We start from the raw sequence: 13,495 nt of genomic DNA, 5'->3' as shown, positions 1-13,495 counted from the left end.
AATAGTAAGTCTTACCTATATATAATTACTTAAAATTTAATCAAATTAAACTCTTCAATCAAAAGATAAAGAATGGGTGAATGGATAAAAACAAGACCCAGTGATATGCTGCCTACAAAACACTCATTACAATTTTAAGGACACACATAGGCTGAGAGTGAAGGGATGAGAAAAGACATTTCAGCAAAAGTTAAACAAAAAAAGAAGTGGCAGCTATACTTATCACAGACAAAACAGACTTTAAACTAAACATGATCAAAAGAGATAAGATTATTACATAATGATAAAGGGATCAACACATCAAGAAGATATAACAATTGTAAATATTTATGCACCCAAGATCTGAGTAGCTAAATATATAAAACAAAAACTAACAGACCTAAAAAGAGAAAGAAACAGCAATACAATAATTATTGGGGACTCTAATACCACATTCTCAACAACAGATGGATCATTCAGACAGAATCAATAAGAAAACAGTAAATTTGAGCAACACTATAGATCAAATGGACCTAACAAACATACAATGAACCTTTTGTCCAGCAACAGCAGAATACACATTTTCTCAAGCTCACGTGAAATATTTTTCAACATATCATATGTTAGGCCACAAAATAAGTCATAGTAAATTTAGGAAGATTGCAATCATCCAACTATTTTCTCTGACCACAATGGCAAGAAACCAGCAATCAAAACAAGAGGAAAACTGGAAAATCCAAAATCACATGGAAGTTAGATAACATTATCCTGAAGAACCAATGGATCAAAAAAGAAATCAAAGAGGAAATAAAAATTTTCTTGAGACAAATGAAAATGGAAACACAACATACCAGAATTTATGGGAAGCAGCAAAAAGAGTTCTAAGAGGGAACTTCAAAGCAATGAGCACCTACATTAAGAAGCAAGAAAGATCCCAAATAAATGACCTAATTCTACATATTTAGGAACAAGAAAAAGAACAAATTGAGCCAAAAGTTAGCAGAAAAAAAAGAAAATCATAAAGATTAGAGCAGAAATAAATTAAACAGAACAGAAAAACAATAGAAAAGATTAACCAAACTGAGTTGATTCTTTAAAAAGATAAACAAACTCTTAGCTAGATTAACCAAGGAGAAAAGAGACAGAACCCAAATCAAGAAAATTATAAATTAAAAAGGAGTTAACCTAGATTCACCAAGAAAAAAAAAGGCTCAGATAACTAAAATCAGAATTAAAAGAGAAGACATTACAACTGATACCACAGACATTCAAAGGATCAAAACAGGCTACTATGAATATCTATATGTCAACAAACTGGACAACCTAGAAGAAATAAAAAAAAATTCTTAGAAACATACAACTTACCGAGAACGAATCAGGAAGAAGTAAAAAATCTGAATAGACCAATTACTAGTAAGGACATTGAACCAGTAATCAAAAATCTCCCAGCAAAGAAAAGCCCAGGATCAGATAGTTTCACTGGTGAATTGTACCAAACTTTAAAAAAATCCTTCTCAAATTCTTCCCTAAAACTGAAGAGAAGTAAACACTCTCAAACTCATTTTACAAGGTCAACATTAATCTGATACCAAAACCAGAAATAGATATTACTAGAAAAGAAAATTACAAGCCACTATCCCTGATGAATATTGATGCATGAATTATCAATAAAATACTAGTAAATTGAATCCAGCAGCACATTAAAAAGATCATTCACCATGTTAAAGTTGGGTTTACCCCTGGGATGCAAGAGTGTTTCAACATATGCAAAGCAATCAATGTGGTGCATCACATTAAAAGAATGAAAGAAAAGAATCCTGTAATCATCTCGATAGACACAGAAAAAGCATTTGACAAAATTTAGCATCCATTCATAATAAAAACTCAACAATTTAAACATGGAACATATCTCAACATATTAAAGGCCATATATGACAAGTCCACAGCTAACATCATACTCAATAGCAAAAGGGTGAAAGATTTTTCTCTAAGATTAGAAACAGGACTAGAGTGCTCACTCACACCACTCCTATTCAACAGAGTACTGGAAATCCTAGCTAGAGCAACCAGGCAAGAAGAAGACACAAAAATTATCAGAATTGGAAAGAACGAAATAAAATTGTTCCTACTTGCAGATGACATAATTTTATATAGAGAATATTTTAAAGATCCAACCAAAAATCTGTTAAATCTAATCAATAAATTGAGTAAAGTTATAGGATACAAAGTTAATATACAACAATCAGTAGCATTTCTTACACTAACAGTAAAATTTCTGAAAAAGAAATAAAGACATTTATCCAATTCACAATAGCATCAAAAACAATAAAATACTCAAGAACAAATTTAACTAAGGAGGTGAAAGATCTCTGCTGAAAACTACAAAACATTGATGAAGGAAATCAAAGAAAGCAAGTGGAAAGGTATTCTGTGTTCATGAATCGGAGGAATTAATATTGTTAAAATGTCAACATTATCAAAAGCTATCTATAGATTCAGTGGAATCACTATCAAGTTTCTAATGGCGATTTTTACAGAAATAGAAATAATACTCCTAAAGTTAACATGGAATGACCAAAGACCCCAAATAGCCAAAGAAATTCTGAGGAAGAAGACCAAAGCTGGGAGAATCTCAGTTCCAGATTTCAAGATATAGTAGAAAGCTATAGTCACCAAAATATTACAATACTGGCATAAAAACAGACGAATAGAAGAGCATTGAGAGCCCAGAAATACACCCAAGCTTGTGTGGTCAACTAATATCTGACAAGGGAGCTAAGAATGCTCCATGGTAAAAAGACAGTCTCTTCAATCAATGGTGCTGGGATGATTGCATATTTACATTTAAAAGAATAGAACTGAGCTCATATCTTACACCACTTGCAAAAATTAACTTGAAATGGATTAGACTTAAACATAGGACCTGAAACAATGAAATTCCTAGAAGAAAACTTAGGAATAAAGCTCCTTGACATGGATCTTGCAATAAACTTTTGTATATGGATTTTTTTGACGCATAAAGCACAGGAACAAAATGAAAAATAAACAAGTGGGACTACATCAAACAAAAAAGCTTTTGCATGACAAAAGAAACCATCAACCAAGTGAAAAGACAACACTTGGAATTGGAAAAAATATTTGCAAACCAGGTATCTGATAAAGGGTTAATATCCAAAACATAAAAACTCATACAACTCAATGGCAACAAACAACGAAATTAAAAAGTGGGCAAGGGATCTGAATAAACATTTGTCCCAAGAAGATCTGCGAAAGACCAATGTACATAAAAATATGCTGAACCTCACTTGTTATTAGGAAAATGCAAATTAAAATCACAATGAGATATTAGCTCATGCCTGTTAGAATGACCATGGTCACAAAGACAACAGTTAAGAGATACTGACCTGGATGTGGAGAAAAAGGAATGCCTGTGCCCTCTTGGTGAGATTGTAAATTGGTACAGCCACTGTGAAAAACAGTATGGAGGATTCTCAAAAAATTAGAAATAGAACTACATTATAATTCAGCAATTTCACTTTTGATAATATATCCAGAAGAATAAAAGCATAAACCCAAAGTTAAAATAATACTCCAAAGTAACCCCATTGTTAGCCTCCAATATGGTTCTTTTTGCTTATCATCACCTAGAATATCAACACAGATTGCAAGATACCCTGCTAAAACTATATGCTGCTTAGTTTCATGTTTGGAGATTTCTGATAAATGTTATGGCAATAAAATATTCTTTTATATTTTGATTTTAATACTCAACTTCAAGTTTGTGTTCTTCGTTTAGGTTCATTAATGCTGCTCTGTTTGTGATTATCAATTTTATAGAACATTCCATTGCACGTTTCGGACTATTCCTTGTATTAAACTAAAAAGTCGAATCTAGTACACAAGGTATCAAGTCTTGAGGCAAATTATTCCCTAAAATAGTTCTCTCCAATTTACACAAACTCCAGCAGTGTTAGAATTTTAATTGCTGCCAAAGTAATGTGTGGGCATACTTGAATCCCTCCTTGTTTGTTCACATTTGCATCACCTTGACCTCTAGTGAGCTTGACATGCTTTTAAAATGTCTGCTACCATTTTGATCTTCCTCTTCTGTGAATTGCATGTTCGCATCCATTTCTCTTTTCCTATTTATTTAGGTATTCATCTCTTCCTATTGAATTTTTTGGAGTTTTAAAAGGCTTGTTCTTTATACCAACCCTTTTTCCATCACATATGTTGTCTATATTTTCTTCCGATATGTCTTTTGTGTTTTGACTTTGAATATGTTGTCTTAGTTGTTATTGCTGCTGATTGCAATAATTATGTTAATATGCACTTAAATATTGAGGGAAAACCTCCTCATCTTCAGCTCTCTGCCAGCACCATGAAGCCCATCATAAACATCACTCGGCCTACCTGGGACAGACACCATGACCTGAAAAAGAGATGGTGGTGGGGAGGGGGTGAGACGGGAAATGGAGTCCAGTTGTGTTACTAAGCCCCGACTTCTGAACCAGTCTTCTCTGTAGGGATTTTAATTCAGCTTGGCAGTTTGGGCTCATTCATGCCCCTCTTCTCACTGGTCACACTCTGGCATACTGCCGTATGAGGTTCACTCTGGGTGGAAGTTCCTTCTTTAGGTTTAGAGTGACAGTTCTTCCATCCTGGGAAAAAATGAAGACTATTAAAGGAAAATGCCACAGATGAAATTATTTTTGTGGCAAAAAGAGGGGAGATCATGCATGCATGTGTGAATACCTGCTAATGTACTCCATTCACGTGTCGAGATTCTGCCCAAATCTGAGCCCTTTTGTTGAACTAAGTGCTATGGACTGGATATCTGTATCCCCTCAAATGAATATGTTGAAATCTTAGCTGCCAATATAATGCTATTGGGAGACACTAGGCACTTTTGTAGATCATTATGTCATAAGGAGGCAACTCTTAAAAGGGATTAATGTTGTTGTAAATGAGATGCCAGAAAGCTCCCTTACTGCTTCCTCCATGTGAGGACACAACAAGACTATGGTCATCGATGAACCCTCACCAGACATCAGATCTGCATGACCTGATCTTGTAGTTTTAGCACCCAAAACCGTGAGAAGTAAATTTATGTTTTCTAAGCCAGCCAGTCTGCAAATTCTTGTTATAGCAGCTGAATGGACTTACACCAAGGAAGGTATCCTTTGAGAGGTTGGAAAAGACCACAGCCCCCAGTACAAGGTAGATGTGCAGACAGGGAAACTGTGGAATGCAGAAATTCTGCAATGTCAACAATTTGCTGCTTTGGGGCCTACTGTAGAAACAGTTCAGAGCTGGGAACATCTGGGTCATAAGGAGAAGGTCTCTCTGATCGCTCACCAGGGGAAGCTGGTGATAATGGCCCCAAATATGCCGGGACACTAGACAAGTTCTTTCCTATGCTAATGAAGGAGAACTCACCACAAACCTGGAAACTATTCAGTGTATACTCCAGCACAGCTCCAAATCCAAATCTTGTCTATGGTCTTGTTTCACTCTTCCTCAAAGCTTCTCTGAAGAACAAAAGGTTCCCTCAAGTTTTGAGGGGAGGGTGAATGCAGGGAGGTAAGCATCTTATATAAGCTTCTCTCCCATAATCAACTTCAAAACTAGTCTCAGAAACACACCCAACCAGAGACAGTGGAGAAGGCAGACCCTAACCCCCCACACAGGCTCTCTGACCTCACGTAGCAGCTTAACATCTGGTTGTCCTGGCCTCTCTCACATCACAGGACAAAGATAGTATGATAACAAGCAGGAGACACTGCTTCAAAGTCCATTCTGCAGACTGCAACTCGGTCTTCCTTATAATCTGGCTATGAAATCAACTAAGGCATAATGGGAAGTGGGGGAGAAAGGTGATACATAGGTGGGGGGATGTTCCTGTTGTTGGATCTTTGCAAGCCAGCTGTTCCAGTCTGGTTCAAGCTCGCTATAAGCAGAGTATTCAGTCGGCAACCATATCCACCTGCACAATCATCTGGGCCACCCCTTGCCAGACCCCTTCCCTCCCATCCCCCAGGGACTTAGTGGAGGGCTCTCCCTTTTCCATACAAATGTGGCCCTCCTGGTTCAAGAAGTAATTGCCTGTGCCCCTCTTCCATGAAAAAATGAATTGTACACAGCAACTGCTCAGCCTTCTCTTGAAGGGTGTGAAAACACTACAGAGGACAAGTGAAGGAAACAGAGGGAGGTGTGAACTGTATGTGACTCCTTATGACAGGCCTGCTTCCCCTTGGCTGGCAAACTCTCCTATATGTGCTCCATTTAAAAATGATGTGATATGAAACATGGCAAACCACAGAGAATCAATGTTAAAACTAATGCCAACAGTTCAAACATCCAACGAGGTAGCAGAATGTCAAACTAACATGCAAAAGTCAGTAGCATTCATGTAACAAACAGTAGCCACAGCATATAATAGATGAATAGACCTTATTTACAATAGAAATAAGGAAAGATAAACTAAAAAAGGTTACCAAGAAATGACCTGGACCTCTATGCAGAAAAGTACAAAATAACCTATAAATGCATAACAAACACAGAGACAAGATGGTCCTCTCTGCTAAGTTCAACCTTAAAACCTGGACAACCATAAAAGAAGAAATTTAGTGAGAACTCTGAAAGGTGGTAAGAAGAAGGCAAACTGACTTAGGACTTCAGGACTGGAGGAACAACACAGTGACAGGGTGTCTTACCCCCCAACTTTAGAAGGAGACCCAGATTCAGTAATCTCAGATCCTGACCTGCCAACAGAACTCAGCCCAGGTAGGCTTGTCCTCCTCCAGATGTAATGAGTCTTAGGAATTTTTCCAAATTAGCACAGCAACACTCCCAAGGGGGTCTTTGGAAAATGTCACTAACAAAGGAAACAAAGAGAAGATTCTCCTTCCCTGTCACCCATGAGACTTTCCTCCTTTCCCTGGAGGTACCAAGCCTGCTGGGCAGCAGCAAGAGGGACTTTGCCCACTGGAGGGGACAAAATGACTTCCTCCTAGGTTTTTAGGTTCTGTGGCTGCTCTGCAGATTAAGTTTGCATGAGACAAATTAACAAAAGAAAATAAATTGATTACACAGTAATTTAACTATGGCTTGAATTTCGTAAAATATAACACTCAAGAATGTAGCCAGATGATTCAGATTTTTTTCAATTTTTACCAATTTATTAAAGTAATGTTTCTCTAATAAACACTAACCACCACTTGAGTGAGGTTCATAATCATTCTTGTGATTGTGTTCACAAATTAGAGACAGTTTACTTACCCCTACTGCTGTGAATAAAATCAATTTTGTCAGTGCTGTTGGCACGTCATAACTGAAAATTCTGTAAAGTTGAGATTTGGGCCTACAAAACGCTATTTAAGAGAGCAGGTGGGTCTTGACAGTAAAGACAGTATCAAAAGCTGCATTAAGAACTTCATCCAGGCAGTTTGCTGTGACAAAACTTCAATGCTATCATACATCGCCTGGGATTTCTTCAAGGTCCTTTTCATTCCTCTGAGAAATGATGATTCACTTCCATCCTGCTCTGTGTGCTGCCAGCACTTTTTCTTTAATTCACTGGAAGATCAAGACCCCTCTGAAATTTCTCCAGTCATAACTACATTTGAATGTAAAAGCAGCCCACTAAAAGGTGAGGCAAGACAAGTCACTGGGATAACTCCAGCATGGGGTCCATCTTTTGTGACAGCTCCAGCTGGAAAGTGCACATGGATGTCTGTGTTGTTAAGATCAAAACTTCCAGAAGCACAGGGCAGATGGTATTTCTTGGCATTGCTGCAGAGCTTGCTAATAGCAAGATGGGCAGACTCTTCTCATGATATCCCCTAGCTGAGCAGTTAGAGTTAAATGACCTTCGCCATCCATTCAGCTTGCCTCCACAAATATGATTTCTCCACCTAAGGGAGTCCAAGCCAAACTTATTGCCATTCCTGGTTGACTCAAATGCCCATTTTATCTATCTGGAGCCCAAAGATGTCTTTTGGAGCATCGAAATCAATCAAAATTGGCATTTCAGGTGGTAGGGCCAAGTAAGTGCTGTCGTTGATAGATTCAGATTTTGCGTCTTCTAAGATGTTTTCTCTGTAAATTTCTTTCTCATTCACATCAAAATGGTCCAACTTGACTTCCTTATATTGTTCCTTTCCCACCTTCACAGCAACAGCTGGGCAAGTGGCCCCAAACTATCCCTCCAGAGAATGACCCCCTGCCCCTCTGGTACACCTGGTGAAGATGTGAAGAGGAGTAACCTGAGAGATCTGAATCTGCTGAGGACTCAGTCCATGTTGTTCCAGTTGCTTTGGGATCAAGTGCTTGCTGGAAATCTATCTTCTCTTGTGTATACCCTGGCACCTGAATGTCCTCATTCTGTCCAAGAGGACAGGTGGAGTAGTAGCAGTGGTATTGGCGATAGTTATTAAAATAACTTGGGAGAGGTTAAAGCCCACATTAGAGAATGATTTGTGAAGCTATGGTTTTGTTCATGATCCAATACCTCAAGCAGAGCTGCTGCAGGATCACCTGGACACAATTTTTTCTAATTTGTCAACCTCATCTAATAGAAACACCAGATTGTTAACCTCAACCGTCTTCAAGTCATTGATTGTATGACCAGGTATACTGCCAACATAGGTGTGCCTGTGTCCTCAAATGTCAGACTATTCACGTTCTCATCCAAATGCAATCTTGTGGAAATCTCGATCTAGAGTCTTGGCCACAGACTTTCCAACATTGTTTTACCAGCTCTAGGAGGGTCAGCAAAGCAAAGAGTGGGCCCTTCATATTGGGTTTTAGCTGTTTGACAGCCTAATATTCCAAAATTCTGTCCTTCAATTTTTCAAGGCAAAATGCTTATTATCCAGAAGAATTTTGGCTTCTTGAATGTCTGGATGGTCGGTTGTACTTTTGTTCCAGAAAGTTCCACCATAAATTCTAAATAATTTCTAATCTGAATATATTCTGGCATTGCTTGCAGCATCTTTTTAGTCTTTTTCTCTTTTTGACACAGACCTAATGGGCTTCTTCTGACATATTGGATGCTCACTTTTTCTTCTAGCATGACAATTTCATGATTATATTCTTCCTCATGTTCATCTTTTAAAGTACCTAGGATGCGGGCCAGCCCGGTGGTGTAGCAGTTAAGTGCACACGTTCCACTTCAGCAGCACAGGGTTTGCAGGTTCGGATCCCAGGCATCGCTTGGCAAGCCATGCTGTGGTAGGCATCCCACATGTAAAGTGGAGGAAGATGGGCATGAAGGTTAGCTCAGGGCCAGTCTTCCTCAGCAAAAAGAGGACAATTGGCAGCAGATGTTAGCTCAGGACTCTTCTTCCTCAAAAAATAAAAAAAATAAATAAAGTACCTAGGATGTGTGAAATCCTATTGAGGCATATTCATATAATGCATTTATTATTATCTTTCTTGCTTTTTCTGTTTTATTATTATTATTATAATTATTTTTAGGAAGATTACCCTCATTAACATCTGCCACCAATCCTCCTCTTTTTGCTGAGGATGACTGGCCCTGTGCTAACATCCATGCCCATCTTCCTCTACTTTATATGTGGGACTCCTGCCACAGCACGGCTTGATGAGTGGTGCATAGGTCTGCACCCAGGATCTGAACTGGTGAACCCCGGGCCACTGAAGGAGAACACACAAACCTAACCACTGTGCCACCAGGCCAGCCGCAAGTTTTCTGTTTTTTTAAAGCAATTTCAATTCTTGCATTGGTTTCACAAGCAGTGGTATCATCATCTTGGACAGTTCCTCCAGAGTCACAGTATCTAAAATTTGGAGTATCGTGAGTTTTACTTCCAGGAACCCTACTAAGTTCTCACAGTGAAGAACCATGAAGAAACTCTGATGTTTGTGGCACGGGAGGGTGGGGGAGAAAGGTTACCATTTTGAAAGGATTTTGAAATATCCCCTGAGTGTGCTCCATAATAGAAGCCTCCTCAGCAGGGGAAAAGAGTACCAAGCCTTATCCCACGTGGGTGAAGGGCAATTACCCAACTGCAGCCCCCTGTAGCCTTCCTGTCTCATCTAAAGAGTTCAAAGAAAAGAAAAAAAAAGCTTAGAAACACTTGTGAAGGTCACAACCCAGGGACACAGGCCCACTAAAAGATTTAATTATATCCCCTCCCTTAACACCTTCCTACCACGTCCCCAGGGCTGCAGTATAGTGATGGGATCATAGCTGAAAGAGTTGCAAGGCATAGGCTCTGTTTAAGGAGGAGATTTAGGGGAACCTAAAGACACAAGAAACACAAAAACAAGGACACTAGAGGAAATTGAAGCCTCTGACATGCACAGCTACGGTAAATATTAAACACAGCCCAACACCTAGCCAGATGAGCATAAAACTTCACACTAAAGGTTTATTTATTTCAGTTCCTATTTCCTAATACAGCATGTCTGGCTTTCAACCAAAAATTACAAGGCATGCTAAAAGGCAAGAAAAAACAGTCTAAACAGACAAAGCAAGCATCAGATCCACATTCACATTGACACAGGTTTTGGAAGTATCACACATAGAATCCAAAATAACCATGATTAGTATGTTAAGGGCTCCAATGGAAAAAATAGATGGCACACAAGAACAGATGAGGAATGTCAACAGACAGAGGGAAATTCTAAGAAAGAATCAAAAAGGAATGTTAGAAACCAAAAACACTACAAGAAATGGAGAAGGCCTGTGATTGGCTCATCTGTAGATTGCATACGGCCAAGGAAGGAATATGTGAGTTTGAATATATGTCAATAGAAACTTTGCAAACTGAAATGCACAGAGAAAAAGAGAAAAAATTTTAAAGCCCAGACTATCCAAGAACTGTGAGACAGTTTCAAAATATGTAGCATGTGCAATTGGCATACCAGAAGGAGAAAAGAGAAAGAACAGAGTAGAAAAATATTTGAAGTAATAATGGCCAAGGATGTTCCAAAATTAATGACAGGTTAACCATAGATTGTAGAAGCTCAGAAAAGACCCCAACAAGATAAATACTAAAAAAGTCTATACTTGGACATATCGTCTTCAAACTGTAGGAAACCAAAAGATAAATCTTGAAAGAATCCAGAGGAAAATAAACACCCTACATCTAGAGGAACAAGGATGAGAATTGTGGGATTCTCATCATAAACCATGCAAGCAAGAAGAGAGTGGAGTGAAATATTTAAAGTGTTGAAAGAAGAAAAAACACCACCCACCTAGAATTTTATATCTAGTGAGATTATCATTCAAAAGTGAAGGAGAAATAAAACCTTTCTCAGACAAACAAAAACTGAGGGAATTCATCAGCAGCAGACCTGCTCTGCAATAAATATTTTTTAAAAGTTCCTCAGGGAGAAGGAAAATGATAACTTGGATCTTCATTAAAAAGAGGAAGAGAAGGAATAAATTAAGGTAAAATGAAACTTTTATTTTTCTTATTCTCAATTGAGCTAATAATAATAGTGACAATGTATTGGGTGATTATAGTATATGGATAAGTGAAAGGAATGAAAACAATGTTACAGAGGACTTACATTACTTATAAACGTATATTACAAACTCTACAGCAACCTCTGAAATTTTTTTTAAAGAACAATTGATATAGTAAGAGATGAGAGAAAATGGAATCATAGAAAATGCTTGTCTAAAACCAGAAAACGCAGAAAAAGAGAAGAAAAAAGAATAGATATAATGAATAGTAAACAGTTATAGACATTGTAGATATGAGTCCTACCGTATTTTTAAAAAATCACTAAATATAAATCGTGTAAATTCACCAATTAAAAAACAGAGACTGTCAGTGGATAAAAAAACAAGACCCAATTAAATGTTGTATACAAAATGCCCACTTTAAAAATAAAGATACAGATAGATTACAAATAAAGACAGAGAAAAATGTACCCTGCTAACACTAACCAAAAGAAAACAGGAGTAACTATATTAATTTCAGACAAAGCAGACTTCAGAACAAGGAAAACTATCAGGGATAAAGAGGGGTATTACATAACCATAAAGGGTCCATGCTCCAACAAGACACACAGTCCTCAACATGTATACATCGAACAACATAGTGTCAAAATATGAGACAAAAACTGGTAGAACTGCAAAGAGAAATAGTTGAATCCATTGTTATGTTTGGAGATTTCACCCTCTCTCTCAGAAATGGACAGATTCAGCAGGCAGAAAATCAGTATAGATGCAGTTGACCTGAACAGCACCATCAGTCAACGTGATCTAATTGACATTTTGTAGAGTACTTCATCTGATAATACACATTCTTCTCAAACTCTCATGGAACATTCACCAAGATAGACCACGTTCTTGGCCACAAAACACACTTTAACAAAAATAAATAGAGATTGTACAAAGTATGTTTTCAGACCATAATGGAATTAAACTAGGAATCAATTACAGAAGGATAGCTGGAAATCCTAAAATGTTTGGAGATTAAACAACACGCTACTAAACACATTGGTCAAGGAAGAAGTCTCAAAGTATTTTAAACTAAATGAAAATTAAAATAGAACTTATTAAAATTTATAAGGTATAGCAAAAGCAGTACTTAGGGGGAAACTGATAGCATTGAATGCATCTATTTGAAAAGAAAGATTTGATATTTCTGAGGGACCTGATTTACTTACCTGATTGATGTCTCTCTCTTTCCGAAATATTGGGAAACATGGACTCCTCTTTAGGTAGCAGAGTGACAGAAGAAGGAGCCCCACCCCACACAGGAAGGCAGGGATGGGAATACCTAGGAACTCAAGCTGGAGCTCAGCCATGGTGCATTAACATTCCTCAGACAAAGAGGGTGATCTGCATCACCAGAAGTGCACTGCCACCTCAGGCAGCTGGGCGTTAAGAGTGCACATTCTAGACTAGAGTTCCAGGCCCACGTCACAGAGCTTTAGCATAGACACCAAAGGTTCTTGATGGTCGGGGAGGGGAAAACACAGAAGTGATGAACCCACAACCCTTCCCCCACCATCCAGGCCAGCAAATCAGTCCACCCCTCTGAGGCCCTTTAGATCCTTCCAACTTACCTTCCAACTCCACATATTCACCATAGCGTATATTTCACCTTGGTGAAATTTTCTATTTATTCTGTTACCCAGCTATTACCTAAGAGCGTTTTATTGCTTGGTGATCTCCTTTTGGACCCCCACGTCATCTTTGAAAGTCGGTCCTGTGCCCAGGGATTTACATCCCCAAGATCTACTCGGCCTTGAACTAAAACTTCCCCTCATACATAATGTGTTTTTACCTGTATGAAACCAGAAATACACTCAGCAGCAGCCCCACCTCCCATTATCTCCTCAAAAGAATCCACTATCACCAAAAAGCATGAGAGAACAGAGTAGCCTGTATCAACCAACAGAAAGCATGAGAAAGAGGGCCACAAGGGCGTGGCACATCCGTGGACCCAGGGCAAACAACTTGAAAATGTTTGGTAGTTCTTCTTTTCCCCGAATCCCTCTTAGGCTAGTCAGCCTCTAAAGGTTCTCA

The 13,495-nt window shown here is 38.3% G+C and overlaps 1 pseudogene; it reads right to left on the bottom strand.

Annotated features, from left to right (window-relative positions):
- Nucleotides 1–7,342: 7,342 nt before the first annotated feature.
- The window catches only part of LOC123276705 (lon protease homolog 2, peroxisomal-like), a 44,251-nt pseudogene continuing 38,098 nt past the window's right edge, over nucleotides 7,343–13,495 (bottom strand).

This window comes from Equus asinus, chromosome 9 (genome assembly GCF_041296235.1).
Source record: "Equus asinus isolate D_3611 breed Donkey chromosome 9, EquAss-T2T_v2, whole genome shotgun sequence".
NCBI classification, from domain to species: Eukaryota; Metazoa; Chordata; class Mammalia; order Perissodactyla; family Equidae; genus Equus; species Equus asinus.
This window is presented reverse-complemented; position numbering and strand designations above follow the sequence as displayed.